The following is a 22590-nucleotide window of genomic DNA, read 5'->3' on the forward strand; positions in this document are numbered from 1 at the left end:
GCTGTCTATAACTAAGTCTATAAAGACTTGGTTTCCTTCCAGTCTTGTTAATTTATAGACCTTAATAGAAAAATTCCTTTTTTTCCTCCTGAAAAGACGGGGAGGAGGAGAAAGTGGAAAGCAAAACTAATCGATAATCAGTAACAACAGTATTAACAACTGTTCATATGTTTTAAGAGCCAATATGGTGATTTGGTTGACTGTGTTTAACTGCACAATAAGCAAAAAAAAAAAAGTCTATAATTGAAATCAAACATGCTGTTAAGGCTATTCAGCCTACAGGAAACATAAGGAAACTTCTGCTTCTGATACTGGATACTTAATTCTTTACATTCATTAGATAAAGAGGGATATTTGAGTCAGAAATGGAATCTTGTTTATTTGTTAGATGTGCAGCTTTGATGTTTGACTTAGATGCATATGCCTAATATACGGGATAGAAGTTAAATTTTTTTTCTTTACAAGATATTACATTAGGTATGCTATTTTCAAAAGATCTCTCTGGTAAACTTTTGCATAGCTGTTCCCAGCAGTTCTTGGAATCAAATTCTTGCATTCTTTAAGGCTTGTTCAATGGACATGCGAACTCCATCCTGTAAGGTACAAAATGTCTTTAACCTCTGACAGACTTGGACAAAAGTCCAACGGATAAATCTTTTGGAAGTGCTCAGGGCTTGACAGGACCGGTGTTAAAGACAGGATGTAACGAGGAAATGTTCCTGTGAGGGCATTATTTGCAAAGAGACCAGGTACAACGTTAGCTCCAAGTTTCCTTTGTTTAGACAGCGCGATGCTTAGTAAGAGCTGTCTGTTTGTAGGAGGCCGAGAGAAGAAATGGCCACAGGCTTCCAGAAGAAACATGGAGTCTTTGCAGTGTCGGGCACACCTGCAGTGAAATTACGCTAGCAGATACTCAGACTTTGATCCAAGACTTTTGTAATCTTTTCCCATCTATTTCCAGTTTTTAAAACTTGATTCAGATTTAGTGATGATACATAGGAAGGCAAAAGGATTTTACCTGTTTTACTCTGACTGCGTATCTGGGACTGACCTTGATACTAAGATACAGGTTATGAAAGAGATTCCATCTCATATGTACGTATAAGTTACTTAATGAGACAATATGAATAATGTTTAATGTTTTACTTGCTGCTTGGCAATGTGGCATCAAGCAGAAGCAGAGAGTGTTCTTAAAAATAACACGTGAGGATGAGAAAATTTATTAAAGTTGTTTCATAATCCCAATAAACCATTTAAGAGAAACACACACACCCCACGCCTCACCCCAGGTTCTGGAATCCATAATGATCAGTACCTGAATTTTTCTGCTGAGGATGTTAAAATAACATATACCTTGTAGGTTATGAAATGTTGCTGCTGCTGAAATTTGCTATGGATACAGAGGTAAACAAAAGGTCTGCTAGTCTCCACTGAAGTCATGTTTTCTTACCTGTGTCAGATACTTTAATTTGGTATTTGATGATAGTTTTCCACAATTAAGTCCAGAAATCGTAATTACATAAAGCTGTTGTTATTTGCTTTTTAGACATACATATATATGTGCATATATAGCATTTCAGTAAATATGTGTATCCTTCAGATGTTTCTTATGTGAAAATACTCCAAGTTGTCTTTGCAGTCTGTTACTTCTGAACAATCGGGTGCTCGAATCATGTTTAATCAACTTGGAAAGTGCTTAATTCTTGTCGCACAGATGACGATGCTCATCAAACGGGTGACATTTTTCCATAAAAGTTTTGCTTAGCTGTCTGTCTTTAACAGGGAGGATCATGAAACCTACCTGTTGATGATAGAAGGTGGGAGCTGCATCTAAGACAGGTCTTCAGAGCGCAGGTGTCTTCAGCCGTGATGGTTTCAGCGTGGTGTGGGATCTGCCCAGCCCTGGAAAAGGAACAGGGTTGCTGCTGTAGTGGAGGTGTGTTTGAATTTGGGTGTGCTCATGGTAACTGAGCACATGATGTCTTGTCTGATGTAGGGGGTTTGGTCCTGCTCCGGCAGGGGGATGGGACTAGATGATCCTTTGAGATCCCTTCCAATCCCTAACATTCTGTGATTCTGTGAAAAAAGAAGATAAAGGATACCATTATTTTTTTAAGTGTAGGGCAAAGGCTACCAAGAGGAAGGTGCTGGTTTCTGGGCCCTGATGGAGCACTGGGACGACCGTTGTGTTTTGTTGCTGACCCCTGCTCAGAGACAGAGACAGTCTGGTGATGGTTGTTCACTGTTCAGGAGTTGGTAATTATTTTGTGTCCGTAATCGGGTACTGAAAGTGGATCAGACCATACGGAAAACATTTTTGATCAGGCGCAGTGTTTTCTAAGTGTTATAAAAAAATGCGTGCGTGATGCGGCTATATTTAAAATATAGTACATCTGTTAAGCGTTTAATTCTTTCCAAGATTTCAGGAGGTGACAAAGTTAGAATTTGTCTTAAAGTTTAGATTAAGATTTCTTTTCTGAGTTAGGATACTGGCCTGCTGGGCTTCCACACTTACAGTGCTTCTTTGAAGTAGTGTATTTCATAAACACTTAGATAAATGGCATTACATATGTATTTTGGGACTTTAATTGTGGTTTGACTTGTGTGAGCCTAATACCAGGCATAGACAAGCACACAGCTGATACTGTCATAAATTTGTGTGAGTTGTTCTGCTGCTGCTGTAACGGAGAAGGCTTTGTGGCGTCAGATTGTGCTGACGATGTGTAGTTTGTCTAGCCCGACTGGAGTAAAGGGTTTGTTAATTCTTGCACTGCTTAGTAAGCGCGGTAGTTGGACCATACCCCACCACCGTTTGGTGCAGCTTTTTAAACACCGAATCCTCCTAATTCTTTGTTCAAGTTTACGGTTGTAATTGTTTCATTTCAAAGAAGAGCCAGTTGTTTTTATTAGCAGAATTACTGATTTGTGGAAATAACTTGTGTGTATGTATTAAATGTCATCTTTGGGACGTTATGGTAACGTAACAGTGTGTGGGGGCGGAAAAACACAATACTCAGTTCAGGAACTGCAGTTAATATACATTGAGTATGTCTACAGTTTATCCAAATAAGACATTAAATGTAGCAAATCACTTTCACAAATATAAATAAAGCAAAATGGTGTTCTAAAAGTCCTTGCTGCTGTATTTAGGTGATGTGGTATAAAATGAACACAAAGTACAAGAGTTAAAGCTTTAAACACAGACTTTGGGATCCGAAGGCGGCTGGCTGGGAGTATTTATGAACGTTTTCATTGCCCTTTCACTGCAAACGTGAAATAACTCTGCTGCAATGCCTATTAGAAGATGATTTGATGGAAAATTAGCCAGTGAAGTGTAGCTGATGTTAGATGGTCATTGAAAGGGTTAATCCTCTGATCTTTATTTATAAATGAGGCACTTGTCAGGCAAGAAGCGGTACTGAATTACTTAAGAAGTCTGTGCTGCGACCTGGGCTTTTCAGTGGAGGAGCCGGTAGCGCTGAGCCCCAGCGAGGTGCCCTCCTGGAGCGAGAGCAGAAAGCAGTGAGCCGGGAACGCCAGTAACTTATTCCAGATGTGCTGTCCCGCTCCGCACGGCAGAGGGAAGTGCCTTACGGAAGCGAGGAAAGAGGGAGTGGCGGCGTGAGTTCAGTGTTGGGCCGTCATCTAGCAAAACCAGCAAGGATCTCATCCCTGTGCTTGAGTTGGTAATGGCTCTGTTAGAGCCTTGTAGGGTGAAGAAATAGTTTTCATTTTCTGAGCATAGTTTGCTTTTTTCCTGATGTGACTTTGCCATGTCTCATAAATTATTGAAAACTCACTTCCAAATGCTTTTCTTTCCAGAAAGCTTAAAATAAATGGCTTGGTTTATATACATTTGGATATCTTTACACTAATACGTAGTTGAACCATAACAAATGGAAGATGAAATTTTACTCTCTAATATTTACTCTTTCCTTTCCCTTGTCAGGGGATAAAAAAAATCTTACCGCATGGGCACAGTACACAAACTGGAAAGATCACCAGGTATTTGAATAACTGGTGTGGATTAAATTTGTGTTACTTGTACTTGGATACCGTGGTAAGAGTGAGCCAAGTGCTTGGTTTGAAAACTCTGCCAAGAGTCCCACTCTTTAGTTTCTTAATGGATAAATTCCTCATCCGTAGCTGTGCAGCCCATTTCGTTGTCTAGACGTTTGACCGGCTGACTGTGTTATTTTTCCAACATGCCCATTCAATAACGTGCCGGAGGAGGTAAGTCATCCCTAATCGAGTGCCAGTTATAGCTGCAGGCAGGTGTCTTGGTGTTTCTGCGGTGTGGTGCTCCTGCTTGCTCTGATAAAGCTTCTGGAAGAGTTTACTTCAGTTTCCTTTTCTGTGGAGTTTAACTATGGCTAATGCAAGGTGGGTTTTTTACGTGAAGCTTGCCAGACACGCCTTGAAAAAGTGACGATGAAGCATTGGCTTGCTGTAACTGAGATTCCTACCGTATGTTCTACTACGTGACTCCTCAACCCAGGTTTAAATCCCTTGTGGTACTCATACATGTGCTCACTTCTAAAATTTGTGGTACAATGAGTGACACGACATGCTGGTGTGTGCCGAGATGGGGTGATGAGCTCAGTTATTGGTAAGAAGTTGTGCTACTGCTTTGTTCACAGTGATTCCCAAAATGCTGTCTTTGAGGTTTGCCCAGAAATCCAGGTGCTTGCTGCTGCAGCTGAGTTAAATAAACTGAACAGTGAGTAGTTAAAATTAGTAGTATTGTTCCATGGACAGAGGGTGTATTGCTTGATAATTCTGCCTTGGACTCTGTCTGCAAATACTCCTTTTTCTGCTGAGTTGGGAGTATGACCCCCCCCGTCATCAGGGGGGTCGGGGCAATCCCAAGCACAAGTACAGGCTGGTCGGAGGATGGATTGAGAGCAGCCCTGAGGAAAAGGACTTGGGAGTGCTGGTGGATGAGAAGCTCACCATGAGCTGGCACCATGCGCTGGCAGCCCGGAAAGCCAACCGTGTCCTGGGCTGCATCCAAAGCAGTGTGGGCAGCAGGGCGAGGGAGGGGATTCTGCCCCTCTGCTCTGCTCTCCTGAGACCCCACCCTGCAGTGCTGCATTCAGCTCTGGAGTCCCCAACACAAGAAGGACATGATGCTGCTGGAGCAGGTCCAGAGGAGGCCACGAAGATGATCTGAGGGCTGGAGCACCTCTGCTATGGAGACAGGCTGAGAGAGTTGGGGCTATTCAGCCTGGAGAAGTGAAGGCTCTGGGGTGATCTTATTGCAGCCTTCCAGTACTTAAAGGGGGCCTACAGGAAAGCTGGAGAGGGACTTTTTACAAGGGCATGTAGTGACAGGACAAGGGGCAATGGCTTTAAACTGAAAGAGGGCAGATTTAGGTTAGATATAAGGAAGAAATTTTTCACTCCAAGGGTGGTGAGGCACTGGAACAGGTTGCCTAGAGAAGTTGTGGATGCCCCATCCCTGGAAGTGTTCAAGGCCAGGCTGGATGAGGCTTTGAGCAACCTGGTGTAGTGGAGGGTGTCCCTGCCCATGGCAGGGGGGTTGGAACTAGGTGATCTTTGAGGTCCCTTCCAAACCAAACCCTTCTATGATTCTATGGTCCCACATTTTCTACCCATAGTATTTTTTCCCCACAGGTTGAAGTAAAGGGGAATGTAAGGGAGAATTGTAGTTTTTCTTTTTAGTACAGCAGTATGAATAATTTGTAAAATAATTTTAGGTCTTAAAAGGGTGAATCTGCATCCACATATTAGAATGAGAAGAGGCAGGGGGATGTGGAGATACCAGGCATGGTTGTTTCAAAGACAGGCTGAAAAATTGCAGGTTCAGCACGGCAGCATTTGAAATCTTCGCCGAAACGGGTAGGTGCAGTATTTGTAAGGAAGAACGTCCACTTTATCTCCTCAGTAAGTTCTCATGGAGCAGTCTGGTGTTTGCTTTGCTCTCCTGTGCCTGGGTTTTTCCCAGTTGCTCACCTGCATCTTCTTTGGTTTTCAGTCTCTGCACGAGTGGTTGGAGCCGTGTTGTGCCTCAAGGCTTAGACAGGAGAAGTTGTCATGAGATGTGTTTTTCAGTAGGTGGTTTTTTTTTTTTCCCCTTAATACAAAACAGATAATGATTTCTCTTTCTTACTGCAGTGTGACAGTAGCTCTAGAAGAGAGAGGATTTTTAAGTGACATTTATTTGGGAGGAAGGAAGTGTTTCTTTAATGGTGTAAAGTTTTCTGAGGCTGCCTAGTGTTTGGGGCAATTCGTGCTGTTTCCTGAAACAGAATTTGGCTTTTTGGATGTTGGAGACGGAAAGAGCATACGGCAGCAGCAGTAGTATGTCCAAAATGCTTTTTGTTGTTCATTTGTAATAAGTTCTCCCCAAAGTAAATTCCAAGACCTTTAAAACACGGAGGAGCCTCTACTTGTCCCATGTGTGGAAGAAGTGATTGATTCAGTAAATGTATCCAGCTGGCTATTATAATATAAATATGTTTATTTATGGCTATGATATTATAAATATAATAATAGTTGGCTATTATGAATACAGCTACTACTTGGCATAATAGTTTATGTGAACGCTACTTCTGATGTGAACGTTGTCTACGTGTGGAGAAATTGGAGCTTTGGAGCTACAAGTATACATTGTATGAAAAAAAACCCCGTATTTTTAGTTGCAGTTTTAACAGCCAAGACAAGATTAATAGCTGATTTTTGGTCCTGTGGGAGATGATTAGTTCCTGTTGTCTTCTGAGCACAGGGATGATGGTGCTTCTCTATTTCGTGAGCTCAGTCGCTGGACTCTCTTCGTGGAGACTGGTTTTTCTTTTTGGATGCTCCTTTACATTCTTGACCACAGATTTTAGGGGCTGCATAGGAGTTGAATTTTCTCAGTGAAGCACGAGTTATCCTTTAACTTGTGTGCTTCTAAAGATCATATTTGCTGGTAGATCACCCTCCCTCCCTCCCTCCCTCCCTCCCCCAAAAACCTGACAGCTGTTTTCAGAAGTTATTTTCAGGCTGGAACGTGAAACTTGGAAAAGAACCAGACTCCTTTATAAACAAACTGAGCAGTTCCCCCTCCCATTAAAAATGACTTGTAGTTGATCATATGTTAATACTGTAGTTTATTTCCCCCCTTTTTTATTTTCTTTAATGCTTGCCAGTCATTGAAAAGTGCAAACAACTGGAGGTAGCGGTGGACTTTGTGGTGGGAGTTGAAATAGTGTTTCCAATGCAATTTGCTGATGTGAAATACGTTGTGAAATAGGAAAGGTAGGATTTACAGATGCTGGTGTTGTTATGGTTTCTAGCCGTAGAACTGAAGAGCAAAACTTACTTCTGAGCAATATCTCACGTATTTTGCTGCAAGTTTCCAAGGTCCCATAGCACCATGGTAGCTTTTCTCAAAATATTGTGGCTTATTTAGATAAATTTTCAGTGTTTGTTTTCTTTGTTCTCTTGCAACTGAAGATAAGCCCCGTAGGCATTATAGCAGCAAAATATTTTAATGGGATGAAAGCTGTTAAGAGAAAATAATTATTCCTAAATTTTCTTTTGTATTTTTAATTACCCACTAGATTGTATCTTCTAAGAAGTAAATTAGAGAAGGATTTTGTGATGGCGTTTAGAAAAACTGGGATGTGGTGCAGAAGTGGAAATCAAAGGCATGTTGGGTGACAGTGGGAGGGAAGAGGTTAGAAGAAGTTGAAATCTGTAGAAAACGAAACCTGAATTGGTTTTTTGTGGGGTGTTTCTTGTTTAGTCCTTAAATCTTGTAAATTTGTTTCAGTAATAGAAGAAATATAAACAGAAAAGATGCGAATCAAATGGAAACGGTCCATAAGAGAGCAAGCAGCCGAGATAGTCAGCTGTCTAGAAACAGGCAAAGGAACTGAAGTTGTTTCAGTCTGGAGTAAAAAGCTGGATGGGAGGAGATAGCCATGGTCTTCAGACATGGTGAGGGCTGCCTGCGGGGAGGGAAGGAGACAGCGCAGGAAACCCTTTACTGAAATTGGGGGATCCCCAGCAACTTAGGGAGAAGCTAAGGAGCTGTCTGTAGGGACTGTTTCGGATGTCTGGCCTTGGGGCAGGTGAGTGCCTGGACTGATGAGGGGTCCTTTGAGCCTCATCATTTGTTACTTCTTTGGAGGTCACTTACCACCTTCTAGAAGGTGTCAGAAAGCTGTGAACAGCGATGGATTGCTGCTGTAACAGCTTAGCCGTGCCACTGTAAACAAAGATGCAGTACTTCAGCAAGATGGCATTAAAAGAATTTTAATCCTCTTGAATAATTTGACATAGAACCGTTGCTGATTTACTGAAGCAAGGGAGATTGCTGGTCTGTTTTTTTGTGTTGTGGACTGACTTGTCCAGGACACAGAATAAAAGAGAATTGCTCCGCTTGAAGTGGATAGAGATGATCTTCACTGTCATCAAAAGCTACATGGACTAATAATGTAATGCCTTTCCTTTCTACGAAAGTTTAGTACCCAGCAGTCCTGGTAGCCCAGGCCAACAGTATGTTCCTGGAGGAGCCCAGGAGTGCACTCGGATGCATATTTGCCTGCACAGGTTGCAAGATGGTGACCCAGGTGTGTGTTTGTATTGTGGAACCCGTTTCTGGAATGAACGTGTGGTGTTGAGCAGGTAATGGTACGCTTGTCCTACCTCCCATGCCAGCTGCCAAACAGAGCAAGGTGCTGCTTTTCTTTTTTTGGCTGTCAGTCTCTGCTTTTCACTACCAGAGTTTCTCCTATAGCTGGAAATTCAGCATGCAGTGGTATTGATTTTTGTCTTTGTATGCACACACGTGTACTTACATAAATAAATGTGTTGATTTTGTGTTAGTTCAGAAAAAAATACCGCAAACTAGTGTTTTGCGGCTTTGTTTTTGCCTTTTAATGTGAAAACCTCTGGATGCTGCAGCCATATAAAGTGTCAAGAGAGAAGCTGGCTCTCTTTACATGCTAGCTGTCAGCAAAGGGTGCCTGCCCGTGTCCCAGGCAGGTAGATGGCACAGTCCAGGGCAGCGTTGCCCGCTCGTGAGCGAATCTGGCTGTTGTGTCTTCTCTTTCTGTGCTTATCTGTGTTTGCCTCGGCCAGCCAAATCTAATTCCACTTCAGTTAGCCAGGTCTCGGTTTGCAGCGCCGGTGATCCCTGGTCTGAAGGTGTTTTTGTTGTGGGTACACTTGTGTGATAAGTTTTTGTGATTAGAAGTGTGTTTGTTGTTGGAATTTATTCCGCTCTGGTCTGTTGCAAGCCTTGCCATAACGTTTCCAGATCTGTTTAACTGGAAACTTCACTCATGCTGTCTAAACTTGCAAGAACAAACCAGACGTAACTATTGGGAAAGGTTGTTGTGTGAGCTGTTCTTTCTCTGTTTTCTGGATTTATATTGCAAACAGTAAGATGAAAGTGGAAAAAACAGGTGATTTGGGTGAAAGTATGAGCCACGAATAGCAAAAGATCCGTTTCCTCTTTGGCTTTGTGTAAACAAGAGCACATGTGTATCATGAAACACTCTCAAATATTTTCTCTTCTTGTTTTTATTTTTTTCTTATCTCCTAGTCCAATTGTACAGGCTTGCTTATTGATAAGCAGGTAAGTATCAAAGTACTCGTATCAGAGAGCAAGAAAATAAACTTGGTTTTGGTTGAGACAAAGTTGGCAAGTGATGGAGACAGTACGGGTGTGTAAGAGAACGTTCGCTGAGGTCGGTGAGCCTAATGACTTTATTGGTAATATTTCAGACTTAATGCCTCTCAGCTATGAGGAGAGACATCCACTGATTAATTTAATATCGTGTTAGCAGTTTTCTCCTTGCAGTTATCTACAGGGAGACTAAATAAAAATACCTTAGAAAAAACATGTGACTAAGATGAAAATATCTTTTGGGGAGGATCACTTCAAGGGCTGTTTTTAGGTACCTAAAACTTGAGACTGTCTTCCCCTCTCCACCTCCCTCCTGCCTAGTTTGGTTTTCTATGGTGTTTTGGTCAGATTGTGTTTGTTTGGTGTTTTGTTGTTTTGTTTTTTTTTGTGGTGTTTGTTTTCTTTTTTTAAATCAGTTCTGTTTATTTTCATAATCAGGAAAATTGTTGCCATAAAGTGCTATAGTTTTAAGTGTCTCAGGAAGTTTTAGGGGATTGTATTGTTTGTTAATCAATTTATACCAGGGCTCTTACCTAAAGATTTCTTTGCATCTGTTTTATTAACTTGTATATCTCTGTAATTTTCTGGTTAAATTGCACAGGGCCATGTTTAGTCAAATACAGAAGGGCTGCCAGTGTATGTTTGTGTCCAGTTTCCTCAATAATTTGTTCTCTCTTTGAATTTGAAACTTGAGTCTTTTACTTCAAGTCCGATGTAACAATGCCAGGTCTAATTATTTAAATTTCTCATTGTAACCTCTTTACAACTTAAACATTTTCTACAACGTTGAACTTTCACAAGTTTTGAGCTTGGCAAGGCTATACCTTGCGTTTAGTTTGCGATTTGAAATCAAGGTGGGCGCTGTGTCCCTAACTCGCTCGGATCTATCTATCTACAGGTTGTGGAAATCTAGTTTTAAGCTCAGATTGGGGAAAAGAAAAATCAAAGTGTAAGTATATTTCACTCGCCTCACTGGGGCTGTTTTACTAGAAAGCGAGCTGTGTCAAGCAATTTGAAGTCCTTGCGTCTTTGGTACAGCGCGTTCCCAAGAAGCACCAGAGAGAACTAGTGGCCTGTTTCTCCAGTCTCCCACTCATGTGGGATTGATGCAGTTGGGATGGGCCTGAGATTCAGTCCAATAAACTAAATTGTGCCTTTTGAAAGAAAGGGGACTGTTTCTTAATTTCTCCATCCAGTTGCCAAATGCAGTTTTTTCAGGATGGCTGGAGTTGGGCGTTGTTTGCCGGAGGACAAGAGATGCTGGTGGTGGCCACAATGCCTTTCTTCGCAGCGTTTTCCATTACAGGAGCTTAGATGTTTCCCATTAATGTTCTCCAGTTTTCCCATAAGCTCGTGCAAGTAACTAACCCACAGAGCTACATCCCTACAAGTTGTCATCCAGGCTTGGATAATGCTCCTCAGGCTGTATCCCTCAGTTGCTGCTGCTTGCTGGCACTCTGTTTTTTATCCCCTTCTTAGCCAACTCTCCCCCTCTCCTCTCATTAGTGTAACTTTCATTCAAATTAATTTAAGGAAACACAAGGGAAAACGCGTGCAGTTTGAGAGGCTGGTTCATCTCTGCTGGCACGATGTTGTTTAAATGCTGCTCGGAGTTTGCCTCCATACAGAATTTCAGCTTTTGCTTTGTTTTAGGAAAGGGGCAGAAGTGAGATAAGGGGTTTTTGAGTAGGGGAAAATGAGGTTTTACTGCTTGTAATGTCATGCAGGCGGCGTTCTCATGGTGTTCACTTGGCTGCATGGTCTTTTTGCCTTCCCTCCTCCATGTAGATCAGGATTCTTGAATCGCATTGGCTTCCCGATTGCCATTTGGAAAATTTGCTTTACCTTCTTTAATAAAATCTTCAAAATGTTTCCCTTCCCCGCCTCCAGCTTCTTAGTTTTCCCTATGCCCCTTCCCTTCCTTCCAGTCCTTCCTTCCAGATTTCCACTCTTGAGCTTGAAGCCACAAAACAGGGTTGATTCAGTGTTCGGTGGGACTGAAGGAGTGAGAAGCTGAAGCAAGGAGAGTAAATGAAGTAGTGGGAGTAAGTAGCTGGGGTGGGATGGTTGGAAACTTGCGCAGCAGATCTGCGGATCGACACACGCTCCTTGTTGGTCTGCAGCAGATCTGCTGAAGGGCTTCCCTTCTTCCTCCAGTCTCTTGTTTTCTTCCTTGCAGTTGTCCGGCTAATGTGCCTATCAGGGCAGGATTCCCGAGGGAACAGCCAAAAACTCGACTGGAAAAGGGTCGTAGTCATCCTTTTACTTTTATATGTGCTGTGATCGGGAACATTATGCAATCTTCATGTTGACGAATTGGCAGTGAATCTCCAGGCCGTTCATTCTTCAAAACCTGTTTTAGCTGTCTTTAATAACATGAAAATGTAAAGATGCAGATGGCAGAGCAAGTGGCGGAGTGGCCGAGCCCCTTGTTTGGTTCCGTTGCAGGAAAGGAGCCTGTAAACCTTTTTTCAATCCCAGTAGTTTGTTTTAACTCAGGATGTTTTATTATTTACTTTCTGATTTGCTGTATTGTAAATCCCATAAATCCAACCTGGAGCATCTCTTTGGCACTTGAAAATAAGTGAGTATTAGGAAGAGCCGGGATGAGGAGGGGAGGAAGAGCGTGCCCAGGAACACCAGCACCGTCGGGTGAAGCAGAGGGTGCTTCCCCCCGCGCAGACCACAGCCACCGACTCCGTGGGCCATAAAAGGAAACAACATTTCTTGTCAAAATACAGCTGCCCAGCCTGTTGGCTTTCTGGGAAAAACGTCCAGGAACTCTGCTGATACAGCCTTGTGATGTGCAGATTAGAAATATAAACATTTACTTATTCTTAACTAGAATTGTTGGCTTTTCAGAACTTCTAGGGCGGGGGAATAACATAATGCTGCTGACTGAGGAATGGTCGCCGTATAGTAATGTAAATCGTAGATAGAGGTTTAAAGTTCAAACCAGTTTGCTTTTTAAAAAGAAGTGTTTTATTTTATCAGGAATACAGCAAACAAACTCATTATTTGCAAAAATCATGCACCTTTGCATTAAATAGAATTTTGAATAAAAAGAGGCAAAGATTTTTTTTTTTTTGCTCATCATTTAATTTATTTTATAATGCTTTTCCTTATCGCTCAGAGAATTTTAAACTTCTGTAAGCTCTTTAAATGATGCAAGAAAGTGCTCTGTTGGCATATCATGTAAACTGAGTGAGTGGAAAAGTAAATATTTAAGGCTGACATATTGAAGTATAAATAGCGGTTACTGTGTGTAACGTTTCGATTGTAAAAATCTTTCTCAAGGTCTGGTAGTCTGCAGCGTCGCCTGTTAAAACGATGGCGTTTTTTAAAAGTTGCATTTCTGTTTGGGAAAGTGTATGTAAAACTGGGCACAAATGCGTCCGAGAGCTGTGGTCCCTCCGATCCCTGGCGCGTTTGTCACTCGTCTCCTGAAAAGGTGTGATCCATTTGTCAGCAACCACAACTTAACGGGTGGTGAAGTTTATCATTCCCAGAAGTTTATCTGTATTCCAGGCTGGATTTGGAGCTGTCTGTCTAATCCAAAAACAAGGAAAACGGGCAGGCAGCGGGAGCTGGCTTCGTCAAATGCCAGTGTTGGGTCAACGCAAAGCCCGAGGCTTCTGTCTGCCTGCTGGGGTGTGCAGCACTCCCTGGGGAAGCCTCTTTGGTGGGGGGGGTGTGCTTGCATTGCCAATTACAGACACTGTTAATTGACTTTTCTCACCTCGGGCATCTCACCAGGCAAGCGGAGTCCAGGTTTGCTCCCTCTCTTTGGAACTTGATCTTTAGCACTGGCGTTTTGCAAGAACCTGCTCTTTGTTGTACTTGTGTCTCGAAGCACCTTGTCCTGTTGACTCGGTTGAGGGACTCTCCTCTGGATTTCCCTTTCTTGTGGATATAACGAAGATCCTAAGTGTTGTTTTAGCACAGTTCTTGTGCTTAACAGTAATTACATGAGTTTTGCTGCATCCTATCTGTGTCATCAAGACTGGCTGGCTTCCAGGCGGCACAAAACCAGGGGGATGGAAGCTTTTAGTGTGCTTTGACATTGCACAACAGCTGTACGCTACTTAAAGCTGAAGTTTAGCTCAGCCCAAGCCAACCTGACATTTGAACTTAATGTTTAACGTGTTTTGCTTTAGAAATAATGTTATAGGGAGGTGTCCCTCTGTTGAAAAGAGTTATTAAGACAACAGGTAACACTCATCTGGAATGTGATTGATAATTACAGTTAAATCCGCTTTGGGAAGTTTGTTTTGTATGTAAATGCATTTTTACTGAAAGTTTTGTAAAAGGGACTGGTGTGAGAGATCTTTCTAAATTTCAGCTTTTCCAGCTCTTAAAATACTGAGTTTAAAATGCAAAAATTCAGTGTTGGATTGCACTGCAGAATGTGAATACACTGGAGCCTTTCAGGATATTTTCTTACCTTTCCAAAATGTGGCTTGCTTGGACCAGATGAATAAATTGGTCAGTAGTACATTAATTATCATCATCTCCATAGGTGCTGCTGCTGTTATTGCCAGCTCGTGCTTTCTCTTGTTTCCTTTCTTTCATCCCGCCTGCTCATACTGAGTCAGATTTTGAGTTGTGGTTTGGAGATGCCTTCCCAAGACCACGAGCTCTCCGCCAGTGAAATGCTGTATTGCGTTACTTCCTCTAGTAGCAGTTTCTTCTGGTCATAGGATCGTAGAATCATAGAATGGTTTGAGTTGGAAGGGACCTTAAAGATCGTCTAGTTCCAACCCCCCTGCCGTGGGCAGGGACAGCTTCCCCTAGATCAGGTTGCTTAAAGCCTCATCCAACCTGGTCTTGAACACTTCCAGGGATGGAGCATCTACAACTTCTCTGGGCAACCTGTTCCAGTGCCTCACCACCCTCATTGTGAAAACTCTCTTCCTTAGATGTAATCAAAATCTCCCCTCTATTCAGTTTAAAGCCATTGTCCCTTATCCTATCACTACGCGCCCTCTCCAGCTTTTTTGTAGTACCTTTAGGCACTGGAAGGCTGCAATAAGATCACCCTGGAGCCTTCTCTTCTCCAGGCTGAACAGCCCCAACTCTCTCTGCCTGTCTTCATAGCAGAGGTGCTCCAGCCCTTGGATCATCTTCATGGCCCTTCTCTGGACTGGCTCCAACAGTCCTTCTTATGTTGAGGTCCCCAGAGCTGAAGACAGTACTGCATGTGGGGTCTCATGAGAGCATCAATAGTTACCATCAATGTTGGGGTGGCACTGCCTGCTTTTCTGGCAGACAATGTCATCATTCATCTGCCTATTTCCCAATCCCTTTGCTTGAAAAGGAGAAAGAAATGTGCTTGCTGTTGACCTGGGGCCCTAGAGTTTGGGTCCAGATGTGTTCGAGTCTGGTTTTCGTTTAGGGTGGTGTTGGTGCAGTTGTTCCCAAGATAATGGAGTTGGTTCAGTAGCAAGAGGGCTCTAGATAGGGTTCCTAGATTCGTCTAGGGTTCTAGATCACTTACTGGTTCTAGATCGTGCTAGAGCAGATTCTAGATCACTTGATGGTTCTAGAGCATGTTCCAGATCACATTCTAGATCACTGTTGTTACTAGGTGGTAACTCACAGCCCCTCATTTTCCCCCTGAACCACCTGCAGTCTTCACAGCAGCGTGGAATTTTTGGTTGCCATTCAGAGTAGCCCAACACGTGGTTAGTTTTGCGTAGCAGCGCAGGGACAGCACCAGACAACTCCTCTTTCAGCCTGGCTGTCCTCGTGATGGGATTGTAATATTCATGGCAAAGGTGGTCTTATGTCATAGGTGGGCCCAGCGAGAGGAGATGGACGATGAAGGGCAACTGCTTCTGTTTAAACTAAGTCATCTGGTTGCCACAGCATTAGGAAGGGCCACTGGAAGCAGCTCACCAAGTAACGTTTGTAGTTGTGTTGTTTGCTGACCGAATCATATCAGTAATTTTTATTCATTGGAAAATAAATGGTTTGTAAAAGCTTTTGTGGCCAAGAAAGAAAAGCCTCCAGTTTTTTTTTTTTTTCAGTAGTTGTTCAAATATGTACAGTGAAACATGGTTATACGTTTAGCAATAAATATTTGCTCTGCCACTCTCATACCTCTAATCAGAGTGATGCAGTAATGTTTTTATTACTACCCTAATATAAATAATTTATTTAGTAAATGATTACTTTACATATATAGTTTCTAATCTAATGTGTAATTAGATAATAATGCTGATGAAACCCAAGAACATTCTCTGAAGTGCTCTGAAAACAAAAAATAATAATCTCTATCCTTGTGAACTCTGGTTTAAATAAATAAAATAGATGCAACAGAGAGAGATAGGCCACAGCAGAAATAAATCTGTATTCAGGATATGAATATACCTAAATATCTTCTTTAAAAATGAGGTTTTAAAAAGTACTATCTAGTGTTCTATCTTACATATTTAAAAATCTAAAAGCTTTGTTTATAATCGTCAAATGTGCTGTGCTGATGGTGCAATACAGATAACTCTGAGGCTGTTTAGCACTTAACGAAAGTCTGATCTTGCCAACTTCCCTCTTACAGATTTGTTCTCTCCTTCATTTGATCTGCTGCATTCGTGCAGCCAACCACTACTTTTCCATCTCAGTAATTCCATGATTTGTTTATTTGCTCCCTCGGACATACCTGAATCACCGTTTGGAAAGCGTGGCAGGGTAAGGCTGCCCTGCAGCCCGCTGTGCGGCAGGCACACCGCGGAGCCCGTAAATCTACTTGTGGTGCTACGGGGCTCACCACAAGCTCTTCCTACCTTCTCTTTTTCTCTAATGGTGCTTTTTTTTTTTTTTTTAAAAAAAAAATCACTTCTGCAGACTGCTCGTTTGCTATGTTTTAAACATATTCATGTGCTTCAGTCCACGTGGCTGTTTGGAAACGAGCTATCCGAACTCATTTAGATACCAATTGTAAGCTGTAAATTTATATCCCATTTTACTACAATTTGCAAATTCTGTCAGCATTTGATTCGAAATGTTCTTCAGGGGAGCTATATATGGTACCATCAGGTCTCTGCGGGTGCTTGCTTATGGCTTGTTTCCTCTCTAGTGCTAAAACCCATAGAATTTTCTCAGCATAGGACTGACCGCCGTCTGGCTGTTTGGATGCTGGAGTGATGCACGTAGTAAGAATTAAGAGTGGCCAATAGGTCCTTCCCTAACCTTGGAGCTCAGAAAGGGGCCGGCACGCTCCAGAAGGTAGGAATCAGTGACTTGACTTCCGTGAATAACACGTATTTCTGCCTTTAGTGATGTTAAATCCAATACCTTTGTGTAATTTATTATAAAGCTTTAATACCAACAGGTTTTACGGGTTGTATGTGGTTAATTCTTATCCCACAGTCATATCTTGAGCAAATGCTGCATTTCTTTCATTGCCCAAGAAGCGCCGTGTGCTAATTTGTGATGCGGTTACGTTCAGGTTGAATCTTAATTTTGTGTGTGTGTCACTTAACAACAGATGCTTTGGGGAGTAAAGGCTCCTATAATTAGATTTGGCATATGTTTTCACGATAGGTGAAATAGTTTGCCTGCTTCTAGAATAAATATTTTCTGCAGCCCGTATTTATAATAACGGTAAACAATTGAACATGTTAGCTCGGAGTCCTCCATGTTCAGTGTAAGCTGTGGCTTTCGGAACATGTACCCTTGTGATTCAAAAATATCGAGTCCTTTCGAATGGCATTTTTGGGTTGTTGTTATAATACTCCAAAAAAGGGAAAGATCAAAGTGCAGTCTGTTCTTTCCTGCCCTTCTAGATACACAAAACAGCTGCAAAGCACAATCAGCTATTGTAGTGATATGTGCCCGAGGTCTATAAATAGATGGAAAGCTTCAGGCTTGAGCTGTGCTGCTAGAGAGGCCAGGGGATTTTTGCTTGGGGTTACTAAACATTCCCTTGCTTGTTTGTGGTTTAGAACCATAATTTCCTAGGCTTCTATATTCCAATTAAATTTGAATTCAAAATGATTTTACCATGAAGGCTTTACATGACTTCACTGTTTGCAGTTTCCTTGTTCCCTTTTTTTTTAACCTTTTTTTTTTTTTCCCCTCAACGCACAAGAATTTTGCAAGTTTCTAAAGGAAGCCAATTTAAACACAAGAACGAAATTGTTCACCAAAAGAATATTGCTGTGATGTATGGCATTAGTGGGAAGTTTGTGGAGGTACACATGAAGAGTGAGAATTGGGATCGTGTTTCATTAAATTGTGTTCTGAGGACCTGGAAATGTGTAGTGTGATGCTCGATAAGAGCTTCGTGTTCTTTTGAACTGGAAAGTAGGCGGCTGCAGCAAGAACGCTCTGCCTCGCTGCGCGAAAGAGTAATAAAATCTGTACGGCAGATTCAGAGCTGTTAGAGCTGTTCCCGGATTTTTTTATTTCAATATGCTGCATATTTTTTATTCATCATGTTAACTCGTATTGGAAGAGCTGTTGAGAATGTGAGAGCTAGGGACTTGTTAGATGATGAGGGAAAAATTAGTGTACTTGGCAGAAGGAAGGTGTTGGAGATAATTTGGGTTTTGAGTATCCAGGATGTGGTTGAAGCTGCTGCTGGCAGAGGTGAAGGAGGCTTGAAACTGCTCATCTCCTCTCCGCGCTCTCTCTTCCTGAAAAAACTATTGATTCCCATTGCATTTCAACAACATTAGCACCTAACGATATCGGTACTGCTGTCCTGCTTTAAATTTAACTGAGAGGGGGTGATAAAAATAACTCCTTTGGCATTTAAAATGAGTACTTTTCAGATGTCACCTTCTTGCTTTGAGTCAGGTGAACCAGCTCCTCTCTCGTGTTTTTATTCTTTCAGCGATGGGACTTGAAATTTGGTTTATCACTGCGTATCAGGAGGGATTTAGAAGGTCTTGCCCCATACAGGCATCTCACTGAAGGTGTTTCATGAAGCTTTCAGTGCATAAACACAATTTCAGTATATGTGGTCAGCGTTTTCCAAGGCCATGTGAGGTTATGGTGGAAATTCCTCATCAGAGAACAGAGTGGTAATTTCTAATACACTTGATGTTAAACTGTCTTGTTTCTGAAGAAACAGGAATCAAAATGTTGAAGGAAACATGTTGAAATCTCAACTGAAAAAGATTATTTTTTTTTAAATAATATACAGGCTTATAATGTTTATTGCAGCAACCAGAATTCCGTGTAGGGTGCAGGTATGTTTGTAGGGCTGCTGTTTGAAACGGTGATGATGGTCACTGAGTGTTTGCCCACGGGTTTTGTCAATTGGACAACACTCATGAAGAATTCAGATCTACCTGAATTGAAAAAGTGTTTCTAGTATGACCTTTCTTTGTGAAGGTTAGGGCATGAAGAGGAATTCTTAAATCAGTTATGATGGAAACTTGGAAAACTTGCTCCTGCCTATGTATTCTTCTGCTGGATCAATGAGAATCTAAACCAAAGAGGCACACAGCAGATCTTTGAGACAAACAAAACTTTTCCTGTAGTTTTCTGTGGCAGGTGTTTGGCTTCACAGAATGACATAGGTTCTTCAGGGACCTCTGAAGGTGTCTTGTCCAAACTCGTGCTCAAGAGGGGTTTAATTAGAGCTGGTTGTTATGAATCTCCCCAGCTGTAACTTGTCTTCATCATATCTTGTCCTGTCGCTGTGCACCCCTGAGAAGAGCCTGGCCCTGTCTTCTCCCTGCACTCCCGTTAGGTAGTCGCAGTCTCCTCCTCTCAAAGCTGCAAAGACCCAGCTCTGTCCCTGCACATCATGTGCTTCAGCCCCCTAATCATCGTGGTGGCCCTCCCTGGCGTCACTCCACTCTGTGCGGTGTCTCTCTGGTCTGAGGAGCCCATAACTAGACGTGGTTCTCCAAGTGCCATCTCAAGTGCTCACTGGTATGCTCTCATTGCTGAGGGCTCACTGACCTGGTGTACCAGTCTACTGACTGCTCCCAGCATGTCATCGTGTCCCGTCCCCCCCAGTTTGGTATTGGTCATGGACAACACAGAGTTGTTTTCTTACTCAAAATGAGACCTGCAAATTGAGAAGCTCCTGCTCTTGGTAGAGAGGAGGCAGACCAAACCTGTGTACGAGCAGTAAATGACAGGTAACTCCGTCTGAGAGATCTCCAGTGTTTTACCTCCTCATCTTCACGTGAACAGACCATTTCTAAAGCACAGCAGACTGGAGAGAGGGAAGCGCCAAACCTTCCTTTCATGTTTCAACAGCTGGGAGCAGAGAGGACTCCTTTCTCCATAACCACTGAGGCTCATCTGTGTGGAGGCAAGCATAGCACAAGAGGCTGAGAGAGGAAGAATCAGTCTCCTGCCCCCTTCCTGCAAATTGTACGGAAGATTTTAGCTGTTTTGCAAGGGCTTGGGCTCTTCCTTAGCATGTGTTTTGGTGCATCCTAGTTCCTTGGAGGAGGGATTCCAGAGTGCAGCTGGAGAGCTTAATCACAAAGCCTCTAGCACTTGGTGCAGTTGGTGGCTCTTCTCTACAGTGGAAGAGTGGGTCGAGCCTACTCAGTAAAGTCGGGAACTTTCATGCCTGTTTGCTGAAGCCGATCTGATGTGTTTATTTCTGACCACCAAGAAGGTTTTTTTTTTATGGTACTGCTGGCAGCAGAGGAGTTTGCAGAAGGGATCTAGAGAAGACAGCATATGCAGCTTGATAAGCAATCCTCAGAGGCCGCTCATTGCCACTCTCAGTCACGAAGCCACTCTCAGTCTGTCTAACCCATCGGTGGTTCAGCTCGCCCTCCTGGGGAACACGCTGGCCAGAAGCTCTCAGTGGGCTGCCAGCTGTAGAGCCGGATTCTGACTCCTCTCTCATGGGACCTGCCTTGTGTTGTCTCCTGACTGCAGCGTTAAGACTTGGAAGTTCCACTCTGTGCTCAGTTCAACACAAATCCATGGGTTTATGCCCTTTTTTCAGGAAAAGTATTCCGAAATGTAGTTACAAGATTGACAACTCCTCATTAGAACGAGAGAAACGGAGGGGCTCAAAACATGGAGATGCAGAGCTGTGCAGATCCATCGGGCTACAAACAAAGCAGAGGGAGGGAAAGAAAGGAGCATCTTTTGTTTCTGTTTTCAGAAGGGTGCAGCAAAGGGGTTCCTCTGGAGGCACAGCTGCGAGCACAGCGTGGATCCACGTTCCTCAGCTGCATGCATCCGTGGAGCGCTCGAGGAGATGGTGGCCAACAGGAGGGTCTGAGCTTGCGGGAGCATGAGGAGTTGTTCTGGGGACACGATCCAGGGGTGCCGCTCTCGTTACACGTCTGTCACAGATAACAGAGGTGACGAAGAGCCTTTGGGGAGGTCAGTGGATTCTTTGGTTTGGACTAGAAGATGATATCATCCTCTAAGTGTTTTTTTCCCAAAAAAGAGTGTATCAACTGAAGTATTTCAGAAGGGTTGGTTTCTCGGGGGAGGCTCTATCGCCTGCTTCTCTCTTTGGGGATCAGCGTCTTTGCCCAGCGTTTTCGATGCATTTCAGGGCACAAATGGGCTCAGCCTTACTTCAGCACCCAGTGGTTTTATTTCTTTGCTTTTGAGAGCAGTAGCTATTCTGTGTCTTCCTGAAATGCTGTTGTTTTTTTTTTCCTGAGAGATCTGTGATGTTGTTATGGGCCCTTAGTTGAACTCCTGAAATCACCTTGTTATCTTGAAAAAAGTGTAGCTGTTGTGATAGTCCTCACAACAGTTCCCTGTTTGAGTTGGCAAGTCTTTTCCTGAACTTGCTGTACCCTCCAGTAGATAAAGTGGCAATCTAAAAGCGACACAGGCTTCACAGCAAAAGATCAGATTCAGGCTTCGCTGAGCACAGCTACGTTTTATTTTTTATTTTTTTTTTTACCTCTTCTGTGCTTGCTGGTTTGCCTTGGAGAGAAAGTGCAGCTACCCTGGCTGCGTGCACTGTGCTGCTCCAGCTGAAAAGACAAATGCTTTGCTTGTGCTTTGGTGCTAATGGGAGAGCAGCCTTAAAATAATCAGTTTTTCTTCTAAAGTAAACAACTTTTATGCTTCTGACATAACAGATGAAAAGCACACCTCCTTTTGAAACCAGAGCTTACTCCTTAAGATTGTGGCAGCTCCATAAATTTGAAGTAATAATAATAAAATTATATATGCTTCATATGAGAAATTCTTTTTAAGAAACACTGTACGATTTCCATCTTCTATATATTCTTCATATTCTACAAAGAGGGCACCCAGCTGTTTAATACCTTCGGTACATGGCCATGACTCGGTGGAGCCCTCCAGTAACTATTAGAAAAATATTTCCTTTCTCAGTTATAAGCTTATATGCTCCTGTTCCAGTTTCCCAAGTGAAGTCTTGCATGAAATTCCAGTGGCCTGGATCAATGGGAAATTAAAACGTCCTTGCTTGGACTAAGCAGCTAATTGGAAAGAAAGACATTGAATTATGGGGTTAGTGCAGAAAGTTTGTTTTAGGTTGGATTTTGTGCTCTGCAGGAGGATAATGCTGTTCATTTTGAAGTTTCATTTTCCTGAGAGATATGAATGGAGATTTCCAGCTTAGGGAAGTGGAACAAAAACTGCTGGCCCTGTGTGGAACCTGTTGGGCCTTTTTCTATTCAGCATGCCCATTTTGGTACAACTTTTGGATTTTATTTTATTTTTTCCCTACAGAAGTGATCATTCTATAAGCTCCAGCGGAAGACTGCTGTATTAGCAATGTGTATTTGCATGCTCATATATATTGTAATACATTTACAATTCTGGTTTTCCTGGTGTTTCCAAGGTATCCCGTGATCATGCTTTCTAAGGGAGAAAAATCTCTCACTTCTGCATGACACCTACAGCCTTGACACGTCATCCTTTATATCAAATATTATTTTCACAATTTATGTGACTACGTATTAAAAGTTAGAATTAAACTTTTATTAAGGAAGTTTATTGACATAGTTTTTCACAGATTTAATTGTTTG

At 42.5% G+C, this 22590-nt stretch overlaps 1 protein-coding gene across 1 annotated transcript in view; it reads left to right on the forward strand.

The window, feature by feature from the left end:
• Positions 1 to 22590, forward strand: part of ADCY9 (adenylate cyclase 9) — a 90854-nt gene that overhangs the window by 10041 nt on the left and 58223 nt on the right.

This window comes from Tauraco erythrolophus, chromosome 17 (assembly GCF_009769465.1).
Source record: "Tauraco erythrolophus isolate bTauEry1 chromosome 17, bTauEry1.pri, whole genome shotgun sequence".
NCBI lineage: Eukaryota > Metazoa > Chordata > Aves > Musophagiformes > Musophagidae > Tauraco > Tauraco erythrolophus.